This window comes from Pangasianodon hypophthalmus, chromosome 3, assembly GCF_027358585.1.
Source record: "Pangasianodon hypophthalmus isolate fPanHyp1 chromosome 3, fPanHyp1.pri, whole genome shotgun sequence".
Lineage (NCBI taxonomy): Eukaryota > Metazoa > Chordata > Actinopteri > Siluriformes > Pangasiidae > Pangasianodon > Pangasianodon hypophthalmus.
In genome coordinates, this window is record NC_069712.1 from 19449295 (window position 1) to 19471424 (window position 22130).

At 41.3% G+C, this 22130-nt stretch overlaps 1 protein-coding gene across 1 annotated transcript in view; it reads right to left on the reverse strand.

Moving 5' to 3' along the window:
• lzts2a (leucine zipper, putative tumor suppressor 2a) overlaps positions 1-21867 on the reverse strand; it is a 49138-nt gene extending 27271 nt beyond the window's left edge. Inside the window, exons 1-2 of the mRNA XM_034303009.2 lie at positions 21733-21867; positions 992-1095 (exon numbers count right to left, since the gene is read on the reverse strand). The gene's annotated coding sequence lies outside the window, so the exon portion shown is untranslated. The remainder of the gene's footprint in view (positions 1-991; positions 1096-21732) is intronic.
• Positions 21868-22130: the final 263 nt, after the last annotated feature.

Sequence of the window (22130 nt, forward strand, 5' to 3'; positions counted from 1 at the left end):
ACAAATCCTCACAGCCACATTCCAAAATCCTGTGGAAAGCCTTCCCAGAAGAGTAGAGGTTATTAACAGCAAAGGGGGTCTAAATCTGGAATGGGATGTTCAACAAGCACATGGATGTGATTGGTCAGGTGTCCACATACTTTTAGCTATACAATGTATTTGCAAGGCTTCTAGCTATTGCTAATTTGCAGCCCCTGTCCCTGTTTGCGCTTTTATGATGGGAATGAATAATCACTGAATGTAGTGGTAAGGCTTATAATTTAATCAAGCATAGCTGCAATAAGCAAAGCAAGAAGCAGACAGGAGGATTAAAGGAGTGCTTTGGCATAAAACTTTACACTTAGCCCAAATGTAGTCAATCAGCCAAGACAGGTCTAATGTTTAGACTTAAACTATAGCTACAAAGCTAAGGTAGCCAACAATGAAGTTTGTCTCATTCTAAATATTTTTTTTTTTTTTTGCCCACAGAGTATTAATATACTTATGTCTCAAACTGCATCCAGTTTGTAAATAAAGTCCCAGAAACTTGCTGATGCGGTTTATGACACGGTAGGAGTTACTGAAATCTATAAAATTAACAAAGCTTCACTGTGTAACTGAAGGCTGTAACATTATAAGGGCAGCCATGTTGGACTAACCAGAATATATTTTTCTTTAGTGCATGTTAAAATCCTACATCTCAGACCCCACCTCGCAAGATTTAAAGGTGGAACTGTACCAGAAATCTGGAAGTTAAGTGGATGACAATAAACTTCTACTTAGGATTTGTAAAACAGGACTCTTCCTCCCTTCTTCTATTTTATATGATACAGACTATGTAATTTGAAACAAAATACATTACAATAAGCCATATGGGCACATAATTACAAAAACATTTTTATAAGGTAGACTTAACTACTTATTAGCTGTATTAACTATATCCAGCACCAGGCATCAGCAGAAAATGATGTCAGTTTGATTTTCTTCACCAAACAATTCCCTTAAGTGTTACCTTGTTGCACTTCAGCTCTTACAGGCTGAGGAGACTCAGGGCAGGAGGACAGTTTACACATCCCCGGAATACCACCACAGTCTCAGTCTTCTCTTCACGCAAACCTGCAGGGATACACACACACTGGATGTTATAACTTGCTGAATCCTGCTGAATTGACAACTACAATACTACAGACAAACACTGCAGCTGGAGCATTGAGGACAGAATAAACAGACACACAGACCATCAAACAAACACACCCGTGCACACGCACACAGCAAAGCATTGTGTATCTTCAGTGAGCAATATCAAATATCAAGGGCCTAGGACAGCAGAAATCAAAGCTCTAGAGACACTCCCATTCTTTTTTCCTCTTATGTTGTTTTCTAAATGTATGAAAGTTATACCTAACACACCTGCTTCTAAGTGTTAACCACACAGCAGTCAGATGTAAAGGCTGTAATTAGGTTATAGAGAGAACATGATGAGGTCATGGCTATGGGGAGGCAGCATGTGTGAATCAGTTTCAGCATTTCCCCGAGGACACAGTGCAGGAGTGGGATCAGAGGCAGTAATGGAGGGAGCGAGGGAGGGAGGAGTTCACTGGCGAACAAAGGTTTTGCCCCGTATAAGCTGCTATGACTTTAAGCTCCTCGGCACATCTGTTCCTCACTCTGAGTGGCAGCAGCGGAGGAACACACTGCCACCCAGTGGACACTTTTAGTCCTCCTCTCTCTCTATCTCGCTCTCTGTCTGTCTCAGACACCCACACACATACACATACACACACCCACACACAAAACTCCATCAGTGTCACTCTGAAACCTGAAACAACCTCTAATATGCACAGATAAGCACTTCAGCAGGCCACAAGGGACGACAGCTATGCTTTTATCAGCGAGAGTGTTGTGCATAGCACATGAGGCAAGAGCCTCTCTCTAACTCGGCTGCATACTCATCCAAAAACAAGCAAAATCCAATAAGGACACTGACTAGCTCTGCATTATGTGTTTGATCTATTTTCTTTATGCAATGAGGAAGACGTGACTTGTGCTTATAAGACAATTGTGACCATCTCACTGGTTACTGCGACATCAGACATCAGAACTGTCTAGCCTGTGAGGTCTGAAAACTCAGATAAAGCCTAGTTCATGCTTCATCAGCAATGAACTAAAGACTGGAGCAATAATTCATCCATCCTTAGTAACTGCTTTATCCTGATCAGGAATCTGGAACCCTTGGGAGCATGCAGACATTGGGAGAACGTGGGAAACTTTGCACAGCCTGGAGTAACTGGAGCTCAGGATTGAACCAGGACCATCATACATATGTAGATATTTTTCTCCAGTAACAGTAGTAAGTTTATCTACATGCAAATTGTGGTTTGTCTGTTCAAAAAAAGAAAATAAACAAAATATAGGACAACAGAGATGAAAATACTGCCCTGTTCACTATGACATTTTCTAAGGAAGATGACACTGAATCGCACCAGCTTGACAGATTTGGCAAGATGCGCTGAAAATGAGGTTAGCCATGTTGTAAATTACTCTGCAAAAACATTCCCTACACAATACCCCTTTAGAAACAGCTTCACTGCACTGACTTGAAAGACAAATGTACCCCTAACCAACTGACAAGAACAATGTAGCCTGATGAATTAAAATTATATAGTGTAGGCTAGGTTAAGAATTAAAAAGAATTCAAAGAAGTAAAATTCAATTAAGAGTCCAGTTAAAAGAGTTGATTAATAATAACAAAAAAACAGACTGATGGTACCACCTTACTACCAAGAATGCAGTTAAGCTAAGTTAATACCTCTGCTGCTTGTGTTACATTACACACATTCTATATTGTACTTTACTTTACTTCACCTTTACTTCACCTTTACTCCATAGGAATAGAGTGTAAGCTCCTGCTGATTCCCACCAGTTCATATATCTCTACAGGTCAAACTCTGCAGAGGTGGACAGCCCGTTCAGACTTTTTTTTTTTTTTTTCAGATAAAGACTCTGAGGTGTTTTGTCCTTCTCTCCAAAGCACTTTCCAGATCTTCTAAAGGCTTTGTGAGCCTGTAAGAAAGCATAAACCATCCTTCACTGGGATTGCTCCCTGTCCCTTCATGTGGGATATAGAAGGCCTGCACTTCTGAGAGATGAAGATGAGCATAGGAATGTCTGTTATACTGTACCTGTGATAACAATGTCATCTTTGTGTTCAAGCTGTCTGACCGCAGAATGAACACCCCCCGCCGCCCCCACCCCCTACATACACACACACACACACACCCAGCCCCACACCCTCACACACTCATCTACACTGCTATACATGTAGATGCCTTAGTTCTTACCTCACTCTTGAAAGACAGACACAGACAGAGTAGAACTGAGACACAGACAGAGTCAGATAAATACACTGGAGTAAGTGTGCTTGTTAAGACAACTAAAAAAAACACACATAGATCCCAGTACTCACTAGAGTGGCCACTCTGCTGCAGTACAAATACACTGTTAAATAATCAATTGCTGCATTGTGAACCACTAAAGCACAAACCTAATTACCGCTAAATCGTTATACACCACTTTCAACGGTTTCCTCACGGAGATTGTAGGTTAAATGCATCTGGCCTACCGCGCACCTGGCGTACCATACCCGCTGGGTAACAAACTGTAAGGATCAAGATTCTAGAGAAGGAACACAATAAATAGGAGCAGAAATGAACTCCCTGTCTCCTCATTAACCATCTCCCCATTTACTGTTCCACCTCTTTTACCTCCCCCCAATGCAGACAGCTTCTGTACAGGGCAGCAGGACAATAGGCCACTAGTCAGATACTTTATTACTAACACCCTGTTTGCTTTTTACTTGTAATTAACCTCTTGATTAAGTAAGTCCCTGCACCCAAAAGCAGATCCAGATTTATATTCCTCACCCTCATAAATACCCACGTACCATTATAGTTGCACTGTAATTACAGAATCATAATACTAGGTCATACGAATAACTGAACAATAATCTTTCAATACATGACTACTCAGCTACTGAAAATTAAAAGGCATAAATGGGGCTCAGATAGTAAAGCTGTAATGATGATCATTCCCAGCTAGAGCCATGACATGACCGGCCCTTTACACTATGACAAACATTTTCTACTTTCTAACTTGGCTTGTTCTACTGAATGTGTGTGGTGGAGAAAGTTTATTCAAAATTTCAAAACAAAATTTATCTACATAATTGCACATCTGTGCTCATTTCAGACCTGGCACAGAGAACCAGATCATCTGTTAACTTACACAACCCATTTTGTGACCTTCATTGTGGCTTTAGTATTTTAACTACAGATGGCATGATATCGCTTTTAGCTAGTAGTGATCACCTCTGTTCACCTTCCAAGCTCTCCTGCCTATCCTCTCTTTCTGCCTCGCCACAGTATAATCTGCCAAACTCATTTGTCCCCCTTACATAAATCCACTCTGCTGTGATCTGAGCCCAGTCTGTCAATCACTGTTTCTTCAGTTATTTCCAGAGTTTTCCACAGTGCAGGCCCAAATTCCAGCTGAATCATTGGCTTCACTGCTATCAATTTAGATTTGTGGTGATGAATTTAGGAAACAATGTGAGTTAAATCAATTTGCAGTGTTACTGCTGCAGCCAAAATGTATACAAAGACATTACAGTGTATAATTTGTAAGAAACTGGGAGTACACTGACAACAGTGTGAGCATGAACATTTCAAGGTTTACATTTCCAGAGTATCTAAATATAAAGCTATTATTCACCATTCAACTAAATTATTGTCTGCTTCTGTAAAGGTGACATTCGTTTTCTTTTAGCTCCTTTGACTCAGAAACTTTAGTCCATCCTTTGTGAATTGCAAGCTATACAGAATAAGTGGAAAAAAACAAAACAAAACAAAATGAGTGTATTGATGCTTATTTCTATGCCATTTTTAGGCTTTTTCTGGGTTGAGCCATCACAACTATTATTTCAATTTTTTTTGTAAATAAATATCTATATTTATCCTTCAGACATCTCCCCAGACAACAGATTTTTTTCCCCCTGCATGGGCCAGCACCTCTGGTAGTCTGATAAGCTTCTGGCATTTTGAAAATGCAGACGCTTAGACTTACATAACTCATAACACCAACTGGAACCGTTTCAAAGTGGCCTGCTTCAAAGTGGCCTGCTCACAGTTTCTGTCAAAGCTAGAAAAGCTATTTCTAGCTTTGACAGACCTAATGATGCCACAAATCCATCCATCCATTTTCCGTACCGCTTATCCTACACAGGGTCATGGGGTAGCTTGGAGCCTACCCCAGGGGATTTAGGGCACAAGGTGGGGACACCATCATGCACACACACTCACACACACACTCACACATTTTGGAAATGCCAATCAGCACATATCTTTAAACTGGGGGAGGAAACCAAAGTACCCGGAGGAAATCCCCGAAGCACGGGAGGAGGCGAAGCACATGTAAACTCCACACACACAGGAGGTGGGATTTGAACCCCAGCCTGGAGGTGCAAAGCAACAGTGCTAACCATTAAACCACCATGGCCCTGATGCCTCTTAATTCCTCTTAATGCCATTTTCAACCTCAGTGTCTTTTAAATTGTGATTAGCTTAAATTCTCTGACTCCATTTATTATTTAAAAAAACATAAAATAACACAAAATAACATTTACAAGAAAAAGAACAAAGCTTTGTCTTGTTGTCCCAGTTTCTTCTGACTTATGCATCATACATAAAATATGATGTGCAACTTTATTTTCTGATTATGTTCAAATTTGTTGGGAGACAGTGCGGGAGCCAGGAGAGTAAGTGAACATGACACTGTCTGTGAGTTGAGAACAGGCTTTAAGAGACTCTGTGAACAACACACACCTATCACAGCTTATGTAACAAGACCCGATTTGCCTCTGAGACACCAAACAGTGCACATGAATGGGTACTAAGAGTAGTCTTTACTTGGGCCTCGACTGCATTTCTGTTTCATGCCACCAGAGGGAAGACCAATAAGGATTTGTGAACTGCCGCTCTTTTTCTACTTTCACATGCATTTCCACTAAATTATTTTTGTTCTAATACATCACTACAATGCAAACTTTTGAAACATGCTTTTTCATCACCATTACTAAACCCTAAAATTATAGCTTACATTGTGAGTTTAGTAATACTTTCAAGTAGACAGCTTTCTCCCATGTGAAATTTACATTAACGAGCTAATAATTACATAAATTTATTATGTGTTATGTTGTCTTTGGACAGTTTGTATGGTAAAGCACAAGAGGTGCCAACTATGCTCTGTGTCTGCCAGTGAAAGAAGGGAAAAGGATGCAAGGTCAAGGAGGCTGGTCAGTTTCTCTCTGCAGGGCCCCTGGGGCTTTCACACACATCCCTTGTTTTACTTTAGTTAGTGTGAGAACGAGAGCAGGAGTATGGAGAAAACTGCTTTGTTATGCACTCCCAAAGACATTCGGCTCATTTTTCTCAACAGTGCCTGCTCGGTGGGTTGAGACACTTGGTCTGTTTGTGAAAACTGTCTGAATACAAGAGGCTCAAAGAGAGCAGCTGTTGATGGCGTCCCTGCCTGCCAGACAGCTCTGAGATCATTCTCTCTGTGTGTTTCTCAAACTCGCCCATTTAAACCCCTCCCCATCAAACTCTCAAACATTTTACTCCTAAATTTTAAGCAGACAGAATCAAATTCAAATTCACAACTCTACAGTCATCACAGCCCAGTAGCCTATACCATAACTTCACTAATTAAAAGTTACACAAAGGTTGCAAAAATAGGAACAATTAACAGAATAACAGTCATTTAACAATATAAGCATGAGTTATACAACATAATCATAAGATCTGATGCTTTTATACTGTGCAAAGGGAGCCATAAAAACAGATATGACGAGAGAAACAGTAAAAATGAAAATATTCACCTTTTCTGGAAAAAAAAAAAAAAAAAAAAAGGTGCATGGACAGGCAAAGTGTTTGGTGCCTGTGCTCTGTCCTGTACACTTAGCATTCCAACACTGAACAATCAGTGCCTTGTAGAATCCACAACTAGCACATTACACTGTCAAGCTCCTCTCAACTGTCAAACAGGTAATGACTTAACCACGTTTTTGAAGTGAAGTGAAGTGACTTGTGGCCAAGTATGGTGACCCATACTAGGAATTTGTGCTCTGCATTTAACCCATCCAAGTGCACACACACAGTAGTGAACACACACCGTGAACACACACCCGGAGCAGTGGGCAGCCTTTTTTTGCTGCAGCGCCCGGGGAGCAGTTGGGGGTTCGGTGCCTTGCTCAAGGGTCTCACCTCAGTCGTGGTATTGAGGGTGGGAGAGAGCGCTGGTCATTCACTCCCCCCACCCACAATCCCTGCTGGACCCGAGACTCGAACCCACAACCTTCAGGTTCACCTTTGGGTTGCAAGTCCGACTCTCTATCCATTAGGCCATTACTGCCCCCATTGCTGGAGGAAAATGACCAAGATTAGCTTCAACCATGACTTATTGGCCCAGACTTATTAAAGCCCATGTTCTGCAGTGTGAACTATCAAAAACCTCTCAGAACACTAACTGAATGTTTGCTTCTACTGGGCTTAGACCAACTCGTAAATGTTGACACCAGCCTCCAGCTGTAATATTGAAAATGTTAATGTCAGAACTCTAAATAACTCGACTTTGATGGCAATTGGAATTAAATTAGATTTAAATTATTTTCATATCCAGCTGTGGTCAAATGCTTTCATGCCATAGTCTACTACAGCAGCAGAAACCTTACTAAAGTAATATGTCAAGTTGAAAAATTGGCTCAATATTTTGAGATTTTCGACTTGCCTGAAGTGACACACTTGTACGTATAATTAGATACAGAGGTTTGCAGAAAATGAGCATGCAGTTCATAATAAATAAGCATGCTTTTGTATAAATAAATAAATAAAAGCTTTACTTTCCACTGCCAGTTTTACCCTTCACCCATTTTTACTATCCAAAGTTTATGTTCTCTGGACCATGTAGTCAGTTCATCATTGTGTTTTATACAGACTAGTGTGATGGCCCTGTCTCAGCAGAAAGAGGAATGTCTGTTGGTTGTTGGCTATTTCTAAATTCATTCCCAACCAATGCGATCACTCAGTATACCTTACGTTCATTCTGATCTGGGGAAGAACCTTGAAACTATCAATTATCTAATGTTTAATTATCTAATAAGAAGTATTAATACATTTCAGTTCCCCTAGATTTAAATAAACAAGGGGGGAGGGGATATTTACGGGTCATTCTGTCTCAAGTGGTTCAATACAGGTTGCTTGACCATTTTTAATTTTCCTAATTTATTTTTTTTTTTTTGCGTGATTACCTGTATGTATCGGCATTGAAAAACCACCAGTTTTTTTTTTTTTTCCCAATTTCACTTGGTTTGACCATGATGGCTGTTTACAGAAACCTCAGTATCTCAGCTCAGGATGGTCTTTTTCCTTGGAACAAAAACTGATTTCTAGAACACAGTACAAGGTACATGTACATATATAAACATTTTTTTAAATATTTTTGTTCCTTAGACTTAGAACTTAAGTCCTAATGTAATGTATATATACTATACTATACTAATATATATATATAGTATAGTGTGCATGCAGAACATTTCAGATTTGAGACTTTGCTTATTTTTATTTTTATTTTTATGGGGGTGAGAAGGTGCAATTTTTTTAAAAATTTCACTCAATTTGGGCTGAATATCTCTGGTGGGGGACCAGATACGAACCTGAAATTTTCACAGAAATAAGTCCTCTATAGGAGCATTCTGCTGTAAAAATTTTGACTTTGAAATTCCAGAGCTAGCTCTGGTTATAGAGCTAGGACTAGTAGAAATCTGCAGAGTTTAGCTCCAACCTCCAAACTCACCTTCCTGTAATTTTCTAGTAATCCTGAAGCCCTTGGTTAGCTTGTTCAGGTGTGTTTGATCAGGGTTGGAGCTAAACTCCACAGGACAGTGGACCTCGAGGGCCAGATTTGTAGAACACTGATCTATCATGTTGGTACTTTATAATTATTGGACCACTTGAGATGGACTGACCCTTACTTAATCACAGAACACAAAACATTCATTTAGCAAATGTATTAGAGAAGAGATCTCAGCAAATCTTTCAGAGAATGTGAGAAAACATTTTTGTGATAAACACAGATACATCTACACACTAGGCCATTCAACTGACTGAAACCCAAGTTATAATGCTACAAACATGTAAAATTTGCGAGATTTGAACCATACTGATTTAAGAGAATGGTCAAGAGTGCCTTTGCTATCCTGTATTTCTTTGTACTGAGCACTCATTAGCTTTAAGCTTTGGTATTAGCATCAGTAGCACAGGACTGTACTGGGGTTAGCTAGCATTACATACATTTCTATGCATGTGGTTCATCTAAAGCATTGCCTTACCTGGTCTCTAAGTAATAAAAACATCTACTTGATTTTTTTTATGCAAAGTCTGCCATTTCCTACAGATTGTGTTTACACACCTGTATAAGAGCAATTCACTAATTCTTCTAAAGGCTTCATCCAAGTAATAAATTCACCAGTCATAAATTACTCCATCACGGAAAAGCACTGCCATTTCTTACTGCAAGTTTTTTCAAATCACAGCTTGTTTTTTTACTCGCAGAATTACCTGGCTGCGCTGGGAGCTTACCAATTTCAGTCAATTTTTTTTTCCTTTCCATATAGGCCGAGATGGGGCACCATGAAGGGGCATGAGGGAAGCCCATTCAAACACAAACAAGCACTCCATAACCATAACACAGTTTTCCAAACAGGTTTCCTTAGCCACAAAATACGCTTGTGCAGAGGCCATGGTTTTTACAATTTTTTTTCCAGGCTTTTTATACAAGAAAACAATAAATAATGGACTATTTCATGTTATAATTGTATAAAACTGTATAATAACTGTATAAAAGAGTTGGATTAGTAGCACTACCAAGCTTGTCTGAATAACCCGTGGCATCACTCCACGAGAAACTGCCTAGGAGTGGAATAAAAGTCAGGTCTGAAGCTGATTAAAGAGGACAATCTGCTGGAACACCTAAACTGCCTCATAAACTCCTGGTAGTAATACCATTAGCTAGAATTTGACTTGCTGCCAAACAGTTATGTTAGCTAGTGGAACCAATGCTAGTCTAGCCTGGCATTAGGAAAGAAAACAGGCTAACTTTGTTAAATATAGCAAATTAGCCAAACTACCTCAACATGTTTTTTCAAATTAGAGTTCATGCCTTCTAGGGAAGCAAAGAAGACACCTCATTTTCAATATGCTGGAGTAAGCAAAGACTCCAGCCTATTAAAACTGAGATGTCTCCTTGACCATTGTACTGAAACAGGGCTAGGAGTGCTTATTCTCCAGTTCACCACTGCAGTCTGGTGGCTTATCCTACATTCATGAACTTGACTGGATGTGGTAAATTAAAATGAATGGATGTTAACTGAGCCCATTTAACTGGCTGGACGAGAGAAGAAGAGCACTTTGAGATTTGTAAAAAGTATTTTGAAGGTCTAAATAAAAATGTAAGGAGTAAAAAGTAAGTTTTTTTTTTCTGTGAAATGAAATTAAGTAATTTCAGTAAAACTCGAGTAAAGTATAAGTATGCCAAATAAAATAATACTTAAGTATAGTAATGAAGTACAATTACTCAAGTAGTTTTGCCACTTTAAAGCTCATAATATCAAAGCATAAGTGAGAAAGAGACAGAGCAAGACAGAAAGTCAGTGGGCTAATAAACATTACTAATGCCCATCCTAATCTGAGACAGGCTCAGGTTCACAGCACGGAGTAAATTTATCTTGAAGGACAGGAACAGAGAAATGGATAGTAGATGAAAGAAGAATTTTGATGGATTTGCTGTATACTCATCAGCAAACATAGTGTGTGTGTGTGTGTGTGTGTGTGTGTGTAAGTACATCCTCTAATGTACATATAGAGATCTGATAGAGTCTGACAAGGACACAATGTTTCACTGAGGCAGACAGACCAATCTAACAGCACACTTCATTGCATATAAATGCCTCTCCCTCCATTTCTCCATCCCTCTCCACGTGTTCTCCTTTATCAAAGCATCAAAAGCTTTAATTATTAAATAAACAAAAGAATGGAAATGATTCTATAAACATGAGCCACAAACAGGATTCATAATCGGAATCACTGTAATCCAGATTCCTGTGCATGAGCAGGGCATTAAGGAATGTTCTGTAACTGATCATCAGAACAGGATGCTTCTCCATGGCAGACCACGTCACTGTTATCTGAGTTTCTAACTTATCTTATCAGTTAGAAATCTTCATAGCAGCCATTTAAAGGTTAACAGCCTTTATAGCTACAGGGGTCAGTGTTCAGCCAACAGGCTTCATTTCTCTTTAGGAAAACCAGTGAGGTTTCTATGGTCACTCTCCTTAACATTCTGATATATAACAAGCAAGAAGAGAACTGTAATGAGATCCTCCTCCTCTAAATCTTGCAGAGATGAGTCTCCATACACCCATAAAGCGGCATTTGGCCTGGCAGCATTCCCAAACGCATCTCTTCTGATTTGTTCTCCACTCTGTGTCTCATACTACAGTAACAACGTGATGCTCATTTAAACCCTGACCCATTTCTCTACAAATCCCCTCAGACGTGTTAAGTCAGGTTAGCACATACCTTCAATGGAGAGGATATTATCATATTGTTGCTCATTAAGGTGCAATGATTAACAGATTCATGCAGTTATCTAATCAGCCAACCATCCGGCAGCAGCACAATACAAAATCATGCAGATACACGTCAAGAGATTCAGTTAATGTTCACATCAAACATCAGAATGGGAAAAATGTGATCTCTATGACTTTGATCCTGACATGGACACGACAGTGTCTAGAGTTTACACAGAATTGTGGGAAAAACAAAAAACATCTTGTATGTAGAGGGTCTTGCAGGCTGAAACACCTTGTTGATGAGAGAGATCAGAGGAGAACGACCAGACTGGACTGATCTAACAGGAAGTCTATAGTAACTCAAATAAGCACTCTTTACAACTGTGGTGAGCAGAAAAGCATCTTAGAATGCACAACACATCAAACCTAGAGGTGGATTGGCTACAACAGCAGAAGACCACATCGGGTTCCACTACTGTCAGCTAAAAACTGAAATCTGAGGCTATCATGAGCACCGACTCCTACACTGGACAGCTGAAGACTGGAAAAAGACCAGGTGATTTTTTTTTCTAATATTCAACTATCCAATTTCGACAAGCCTGTGCCCATGATAGCCTCAGATTCTTGTTCTACACTGACAGGAATATAACCTGATATGGTCTTCTGCTCAAGGTTCACTGTTATGTGCATGATGAGATGCTTTTCTGCTCACAATGGTTGTATAGAATGTTTATATGAGTAACTATATCCTTCCTGGAAGCTCAAAACAATCTTGCCATTTTCCTCTAACCTCTCTTATCAACAAGGCGTTTCCAGCCACAGAACTGTCGCTCACTCACTCAATGTTTTTTGTTTTTAGCTCCATTCTGTGTAAAATTCTGAGACTGCTGTGTGTGAAATTCCCAGATCAGCAGTTTCTGAAATACTCAAACCAGCCCATCTGGTATCAATATCCATGCCACGGTTCCACATGCCACATTCTGATGTTTGATGTGAACATTAACTAAAGCTCTTGACCTGTATCTGCATGATTTGATGAATTGTGCTGATGCCATATGATTGGCTGATTGGATAACTGCATGAATGTGCAGGTGTACAGGTGTTCCTAATAAAGTGACTTAGGAACTTTAATTTCACCATTCTGCCTATTAGTCACATACTGACATCTTTAATTCAGATCTTCAGGCCCTCACTCTACACACACATACATACACACAAGCCCTCATTCTTGGTATGTGTAGAAGCCCTCAACAGAAGAGCAGCATCATCCAAAACCAATTTTTCAAAGTACACAGAGGAGCCAGAAATGTCAAACAGAAAAAGAGAAAAATAAACCAGAGATATGGCTCCGGAAATCTGTTTTGAGCCATTCTGTTTAGCATTACAACTATGACATGGTGATTTGAGCCTGGGAATTCTCAATTTCACAGAAACTCTATGCTGTAAATCTAATCTTCAGAAAGTGTTATGTGGACAAGCTGAGGTGAATCACCTACATGTGGACTTTCACTATAGACCAGGCCAGCTGTTTGGATGAAGAGAGTTACTGCAGAGCTAGAACTAAACCTTGGAGCTTTCAAGCATAGCTATAAAAACATTGCTTGTCAAAAAGGCTATTCTTTATAGGCTCCACAGCAAAGGAGCAAGAAAGAGAGAGAGACAGAGAGAGAGAGAGAGAGAGAGAGAGAGAGAGAGAGAGAGAGAGAGAGAAATTGCGTGAGAGAGGGATGCTGCTGAGAGAAAAAAAACAACAATTTCACCACATTCTTCATCTGCCTTCAAGTCTGATAAATGTGATTAATCTGCACATCTGGGCATTTCACATTTTTATCTGTAAGTTTCAGGCTCCTGTTTCTAATAGTTAGAGACAGAGTGAGAGAGAAGGAGGAACTGAAGATGAGGTGTTAGTAGCAGAGCTGTGGGTCAGTCGGGAGCGCATGTTAGACACAGGAGGAGGGTACAGCACTGCAGGCCATCTGACAGCCTTCCATTAACTTAGAAAGAAACTCCTGCAACTGTGCATATTAGAATTACAATGGCTTGAATTGTCTCTGAATGGGCCACATTTGTCCAGAAAGACAATATATATCTTCCAGTCTATACACAATGTCTCAGTGTGAGCCAGAGGAATGTTGGAAAAATGTAAGTTTCATTTTTTTCATTGGCATTGTCTCCCACTCATTAGACATAAACACTGCCAAGTCTGGGCTACATCAGAGCATTCCTCCCTGAAAGCAGGAGCGTTACAGAAAGAGATGTTGTTCTGAGACAGAGGCATGTGCTATGTTGTTACAACGGAGTACACTAAGGGCCCTGTTCATCCAGAAGACCACCTTGAGCCTGGGAGAAATTGCCCGTTTTGACACTGTGACCTTTGTCCATGACCTTGTTAAACATCCACAGTGGCTTGTGTGGTAGTGAGGCTGTCTCACAAATGGGAACAGTGATGAGGTCAACAAGGTCAACATCATCATCATCCACAGCCCCTGTGCAGGCATTTGGGCTTTAGTGTGAACACACAGTGTATTCACACACATCAGGTTCACATTGCACATTAAAGCGGTCACCCTTGGCCCCAGACGGTTAAAGACCATGTTAAGAGCAATGTTGAGACAGCAAGCTCATATTACAGCACCGCTAGACACTTTTTCAACAATCTATTAACATTTGCCATGCATCTGCACCTACTCTCATGACTTTTAAAATTCAAGGAGTATTATTAAATTTACCTCTTAACACACCAAAAAAATCTGTAACCAAAAAAAAAAATCACATTTGGATGGAATAGGACAGAATGCACTAATGTACAGCAGTAAGTTATACATTAGATAAACATGTATTTTCCTAGTAAAAATGCTGTTTGAAGGGTGCAAGTATGAATGACATAAAGCTTAAACTTTACACGTAAAGGTACAGTATGATCATAATGTCCCAGATTCTTCGTGTGAATAAGGATTTGGATATAAACCCCTAAGCATAGCCCAGCAGTCTAAGGTCCCTTTGCACTTACAGAGCTCCCTGTAGAGCTGTTTGGGAACTGTTTCAAGGCTGCTTCCCTGTATGCATTCCTCTCCTGTGCAAATGTTTATTCTCCTAATTACAAGGCAGCAGAGGTCATACATAAGCTGAAGACTGGCAATACTTACAATTACGCACAGGTCCGGAACTCAGAAGTGTGTTTGAACAGTGAGAGAGAAGAGACATGTTAGGGGCGAAGCAGAGAGCATAGCGGGAGAGAGAAAATTCTTAGGCATTGACAGTGAGGAGCCTGTCTCATGGCATAACTCATGGAACACATAAGGCAACAGACTAGGATGTGAACGCAGTCATGAACCAAAGATATGAGTAGATATCACACAGAGCCTGACCTTTCAGCAGCGGGAAAAGTACGCAAATATCACGAATAGGGGCCATAAAATCAATCAGGCACAAACCTGACACACTTTCCTTAATGTTGCTTTCAGAGCACAATGTGTATGCCTAAAGTGCCTTTTGATAGTGTAGATTCCTGAATAATGAAAAGCAGGCCATGCCTAAGATGATCCAACAGTGGTCCTCTCTCTGGGCCTCACCATAAACTGGACTCTGAAGATATTACTACTATGTGCATTCAACATTTCAATGTATTATGCAATATTTGGCTAAACATTCATAAGTCATTTTCATGAATATTTGAATAGAGAGCGCAAAGGATAAGAAAAACTCCTAAAAGCCCTAAAGCTGCAAAGTCATAAAACCTTATAATAATAAATTAGTGTTCAATATTCCGCTCACTATATACATGTAAATACAGCTGCGACTCATGATATCTTCTGGTCAAGATAACAGAGAGAGGGCATGTTAACAGCAGTTAATCACACAGCGCACATTAACTGGAATAAACGTCTGACTCAGTTTCTTTTTGCAAATCTAATAACCAGAAAAGTAAGCTTTAGTGTGTTGCCAGATCCAAACATAATTGTGCACATGTACAGTGGAGACTTCACTTAATAAGTGCTTCATCTCAGGAAACAAACAACTGCTGATTCTAATTTCAAGTGGGGCACTAACTTAATCCCCTTTTAGGGTAACTGGGAAAATACTTTACACACTTTTTGGGTTCACTTACAATTATTACATTTTAACTCAGGATCACTCCCTGAAGGACAAATGGTGGTAAATAAATAAATGCAAAAATCAAGAGAGGAGCAGAACACATGGACAGGAAGACCATCTGAGGCTTTTTCAGCTGTTCTAGTAAACTTTACTCAGCAAAGCCATTAAGGACTATAGGGGGTGTGGGTTGCAACAGACACACATTGAAAAAGTAGTAATGAGTAACAGTACTGTTCCATTTTGTAAATTTGTAAAGAAATTATGAAATGAATTAAGACTTATCAGAGAGAAAAAATAAAATATCTTTTATGAGAGAGATATTAGTGGATTAGTCTCTTCCCACAAAACAATACAGAACTTGGGCCAATACTGACACACACAGAACAGCCTAAATCCTTAGGAATACTATCTGACTTTCGATCTTGGGGGAAAAAAAATTATTTAATATTACAGGCAACATTGGATATGCTGATATGTATGGCTACGTTGTTAAAAAATAAAATACACTTTATTTGTTAAAACAATTACATCAAGTCTCAGGAGAGAAAAAGTGAATTTCCTACAGCTTATATTCATTCCAGGCACAGGATAAAAACCTCAGAGCACTGCACAAATTCTGGTGCTGGTGCATATTTCTATCTTTATGTTCATTTCTAAATAAAGATGTCACCATGCAGGGCTGTAATGCAGTTTGTCATATCTCAGTATGGGCAACTTTATACTGCATGTAGTAAGCAAGAGAAGTATATGACAGCTTTGTGTCAAACTTTTGATGCAAAGCTGTCGTATACTTCTCCCACTTTCCATATGCAGTCAAATTGCAGTTGACAGAAAATAGAGACACTAGTGCAGACATTAGACATCAAACTTTTTCCTCATGAGGTCCATTTCCCATGTTTTAGGGAAACTTGCACCACTCTCTGCCGCCTCCCAACAAAAACAAATTTATCAATAGGGTACATAAACTACTGCAGTGTTTACATATAAAAATCAGACCAAATCATTCCATTTGTCTAGGGCTTTTATTGCCTATTATTAACGAGACAACACTATTTATTTATTTATTTATTATTTATAAAATTTATTTTATTTATTTTATTATTTTTATAAAATAGAAGTGGTGTTTTGTGAACACAAAAACATTCTCCATTTACCTCGACAAAAAAAAAGGGGGGGGGGGGGGGCGCATCAGTATATCTTTTAACACAGGCCACAATATTACTAGTGTGAAATAGGGGGAAGGCTTCCAGAGAGTGTTAGTTAACAACCTAGAGTTCAGTACACCTATTTTCATATTGGCATATCTGGCATTTGTTTTGTGAAAAATGATAGCTCTTTTGATGTGTCTTGGAGTACGTGTCAGTGTGGTCCAACGATAAAAAGCAGGGCTGCGTAAATTATTTTTAGCATTTTCCATGTCACCCCTTACCTGCTGACCCCTGCAAGTTGGGCAAACCTCAGAGCCCATATGTGTAGTGCAGCAGGCTTCAGGATTCAGAAGCGAGCTCTATAGTTAAAGCATGAAGGTTGTTTTGTTAAACTCTATAAGCTGTAGGTTTTTCCTTTTTCTAGTTGCTGAACCTTGCTGAACAAAATCTGCTTGTCCCAGGTGCCTAGTCTACTGAACTGAACACCCGTGCTGGAGATAGCTGAGAGAATCAAAAGGCTCGTAAACTGATGCTATGCTCCAGAGACTCTTATTCACTTTGAGGGAGAGAGAAAAAAGGAGAAGTTGGCGAGGGACAGTTTACAGGCTAGCTGTTATAAGTGACACCAGGAACTAAATTATTTCATGAATATTTCTCCACATTAAACTATAAATGTATAAAAGTATGATGTTCTGTAATAAACAAAAATGTGCAAACGTTAGTTTTGGGCATGCTTTTATAGAAAAATAATCAATTCTAGAGTGGTAATAGCTTCCTGCTTTATGGCTGGAACATTACACCACCCTGTCATTAATTATTTTCCTTTTACAGCATGCCCCAAAATGTTTTATTTCTAACATAATGCAGAGCTACTTGCCTGGTGGTGAAGCCTATGTTTTCCCAACAAATATTAAGCTTGAGTCCTAAAACCTTGCAGCATCTTCAGTGAAACAGAGCAACCCATACGACTAACGAATGATCACTTAAATCCCACAAATAATAATTGATCAACATTTGAATTCTGTTTAAGGACAATTATTTCCCTCTGCTGACTGAGCACTAGGTAATAGTTAATGATCCTCCTGTTGAGACAAACCACAGCATTTGGCTTGATTTGTCAAAAAAAGTTTCAAAGAACACAGACTTTACAGTCCAGCCAATAAGTTATTGAATAGCACAACAGTTCCTGGTTTGGCTCTGTATTCCAGCACACTGAATAGACAATAATCAGTGAATATTCTAATACTTGAATTTGCATAAAATGTGTGATTTATATGGTAAAACCAAAATGTATGTAAATAAATTAAAATGATACAGCACCTCCACGTCATTATCATTAGCTGATTTCAAATCCAGCATGTTGCAATATATAGCCACAAATAATAAAAATGTGCCACTGTTCAGTTACTTCAGGTGTACTCTTTAAGCAGCTCAATGTGCTGCATAATTAACACATTACAGCAAAAAATCAGAACAGCCAGACACTGAAAAGTACACCACTATAGTTTGGTTAATTAAATAATAACAGCAATCCACAAGCAAGTATTTAACAGAACAGTTCCCATTGTACCTCCACTATACAGGGTCTTATATAAGTATTCACCCCACTGAACTTTTCCACATTTTGTAGTGCTACAACCTGGACCTGAAATGGACTTAATTAGGATTATATGTCATCAACATACACAAAATAACCCATAATACTGAAGTGGGGGGAAATGTAGTTTGCAAAAAAGACTTACAAACTAAAACAATGTTAAAGTTGAGCAATGCTGCTCAGAAGAATGGGTCCAGATGTGCAAAGTTGATAAATCCCAAAAGACTTGCAGCTGTATTGACCCAGGGGGGGTAAATTCTTTTGCAACCAAAAAATTCTTTTGTACCTTCGAATATTAGTCATATTGTGTAAATTAGATGGTAAAAATCCTAATTAAGTCCACTTCAAACTCCTAGTTGTAACACAACAAAATGTGGAAAAATTGCAACTGGGGTACATACTTACGCACATCTATGAGCACTGTCTCCATAGATTAACATAAATATAACTAAAAACTATAATCACGTATACAAAGGGGACAGTAGAGGCACAGAGCACAATTACTGTTTCAGCCAAAAGTGCTTGAAGTGCGCACACTACTCTCACAGCCAAACCCAGAAGCACACAGAGCTCCACACACAGCAGCACAGCAGCACACAGAGCTCCACACACAGCAGCACAGCAGCACACAGAGCTCCACACGCAGCAGCACACAGAGCTCCACACAGAGCAGCACACAGAGCTCCACACACAACAGCACAGCAGCACACAGAGCTCCATACACAGAGGCACAGCAGCACACAGAGCTCCACACACAGCAGCACAGCAGCACACAGAGCTCCACACACAGCAGCACAGCAGCACACAGAGCTCCATGCACAGCAGCACACAGAGCTCCACACACAGCAGCACATCAGCACAAAGAGCTCCACACACAGAGCTCCACACACAGCAGCACACAGAGCTCCATACGCAGCAGTACAGCAGCACACAGAGCTTCACACACAGCAGCACACAGAGCTCCACACACAGCAGCACAGCAGCACACAGAGCTCCACACACAGCAGCACAGCAGCACAAAGAGCTCCACACACAGAGGCACAGCAGCACACATGGCTCCATACGCAGCAGTACAGCAGCACACAGAGCTCCACACACAGCAGCACAGCAGCACACAGAGCTCCATACGCAGCAGTACAGCAGCACACAGAGCTTCACACACAGCAGCACACAGAGCTCCACACACAGCAGCACAGCAGCACACAGAGCTCCACACACAGCAGCACAGCAGCACAAAGAGCTCCACACACAGAGGCACAGCAGCACACATGGCTCCATACGCAGCAGTACAGCAGCACACAGAGCTCCACACACAGCAGCACAGCAGCACACAGAGCACCATACGCAGCAGCACGGCAGCACACAGAGCTCCACACGCAGCAGCACAGCAGCACATAGAGCTCCACACACAGCAGCACATCAGCACACAGAGCTCCACACACAGCAGCACATCAGCACACAGAGCTCCACACACAGCAGCACACAGACCTCCACACACAGCAGCACACAGACCTCCACACACAGCAGCACACAGAGCTCCATACACCGCAGCACACAGAGCTCCATACACAGAGGCACAGCAGCACACAGACCTCCATACACAGAGGCACAGCAGCACATAGAGCTCCATACACAGCAGCACAGCAGCACACAGAGCTCCATACACAGAGGCACAGCAGCACACAGAGCTCCATACACAGAGGCACAGCAGCACACAGAGCTCCATACACAGAGGCACAGCAGCACACAGAGCTCCATACACAGAGGCACAGCAGCCCACAGAGCTCCATACACAACAGCACAGCAGCACACAGAGCTGCATACACAGCAGCACAGCAGCACACAGAGCTCCATACACAGCAGCACACAGAGCTCCATACACAGCAGCAAAGCAGCAGCACACAGAGCTCCACACACAGCAGCACAGCAGCACATCAGCACACAGAGCTCCACACACAGCAGCACACAGACCTCCACACACAGCAGCACACAGACCTCCACACACAGCAGCACACAGAGCTCCATACACCGCAGCACACAGAGCTCCATACACAGAGGCACAGCAGCACACAGAGCTCCATACACAGAGGCACAGCAGCACACAGAGCTCCATACACAGAGGCACAGCAGCACACAGAGCTCCATACACAGAGGCACAGCAGCACATAGAGCTCCATACACAGAGGCACAGCAGCACACAGAGCTCCATACACAGAGGCACAGCAGCACACAGAGCTCCATACACAGAGGCACAGCAGCACATAGAGCTCCATACACAGCAGCACATAGAGCTCCATACACAGCAGCACAGCAGCACACAGAGCTCCACACACAGCAGCACACAGAGCTCCATACACAGCAGCACAGCAGCACACAGAGCTCCACACACAGCAGCACACAGAGCTCCATACACAGCAGCACAGCAGCACACAGAGCTCCATACACAGCAGCACACAGAGCTCCATACACAGAGGCACAGCAGCACACAGAGCTCCATACACAGAGGCACAGCAGCACACAGAGCTCCATACACAGAGGCACAGCAGCACACAGAGCTCCATACACAGAGGCACAGCAGCCCACAGAGCTCCATACACAGCAGCACAGCAGCACACAGAGCTCCATACACAGAGGCACAGCAGCACACAGAGCTCCATACACAGAGGCACAGCAGCACACAGAGCTCCATACACAGAGGCACAGTAGCACACAGAGCTCCATACACAGAGGCACAGCAGCCCACAGAGCTCCATACACAGCAGCACAGCAGCACACAGAGCTCCATACACAGAGGCACAGCAGCCCACAGAGCTCCATACACAGCAGCACAGCAGCACACAGAGCTCCATACACAGAGGCACAGCAGCACACAGAGCTCCATACACAGAGGCACAGCAGCACACAGAGCTCCATACACAGCAGCACAGCGCGGTAAAGAGCTCAGTATTAGGCGACTTGTCTGGTTTTCATTAATTAGCTTTACAACAGAAGCTGTGACAGTGGCATAATAACGCCACAATTCTGCAAGTCTGAACTAGCATACTTTCTGACTTTTCATTATGTAAGTTAGCCAGCGGTCAGATGCTGTCTGACTGTCTCACAACATTTAGTACACAAATACAGCTTACAGTTAAACACTACTTAACGAACTAGTTTTAACTGTATTTTCGGACTGTATCCTCTATTCAAACCTACAGGAAAGTTTAACACGCCAGCAGCAGTAAACTTACCACATGCTACAGGGACGCTTCGACAACACCGCAGAACAACACAACCTGAGCTTGTTTTCAGTGCAGCTGCTTCAGTCAAAGCTCGCTCCTCTTCTCTGGAGTGGCGGAGCAGCAGCACAACGGGAGCCCCGTCTGCTCACTGCGTATGGAAAGCCAACAGTGTCTAAACGTCTGAAGGGGCGGTCACACTGTACTCCCAGCATTCGGAGACTGCTGGGAATGTGGGCGGCGACCGGATATGACGTCACGTGCCAAGGCTTTTTTTTTTTTTTTTTTTTTTTTTTGCTGCCACACATCATGGATTCTGATGTGCTTCACTTTTGATGTTGATTTTATATTCTTTTAAAGCTGTGCTGTATAAAACGGGATGGTGCGACACCGTATAATCAGTGCTTCCT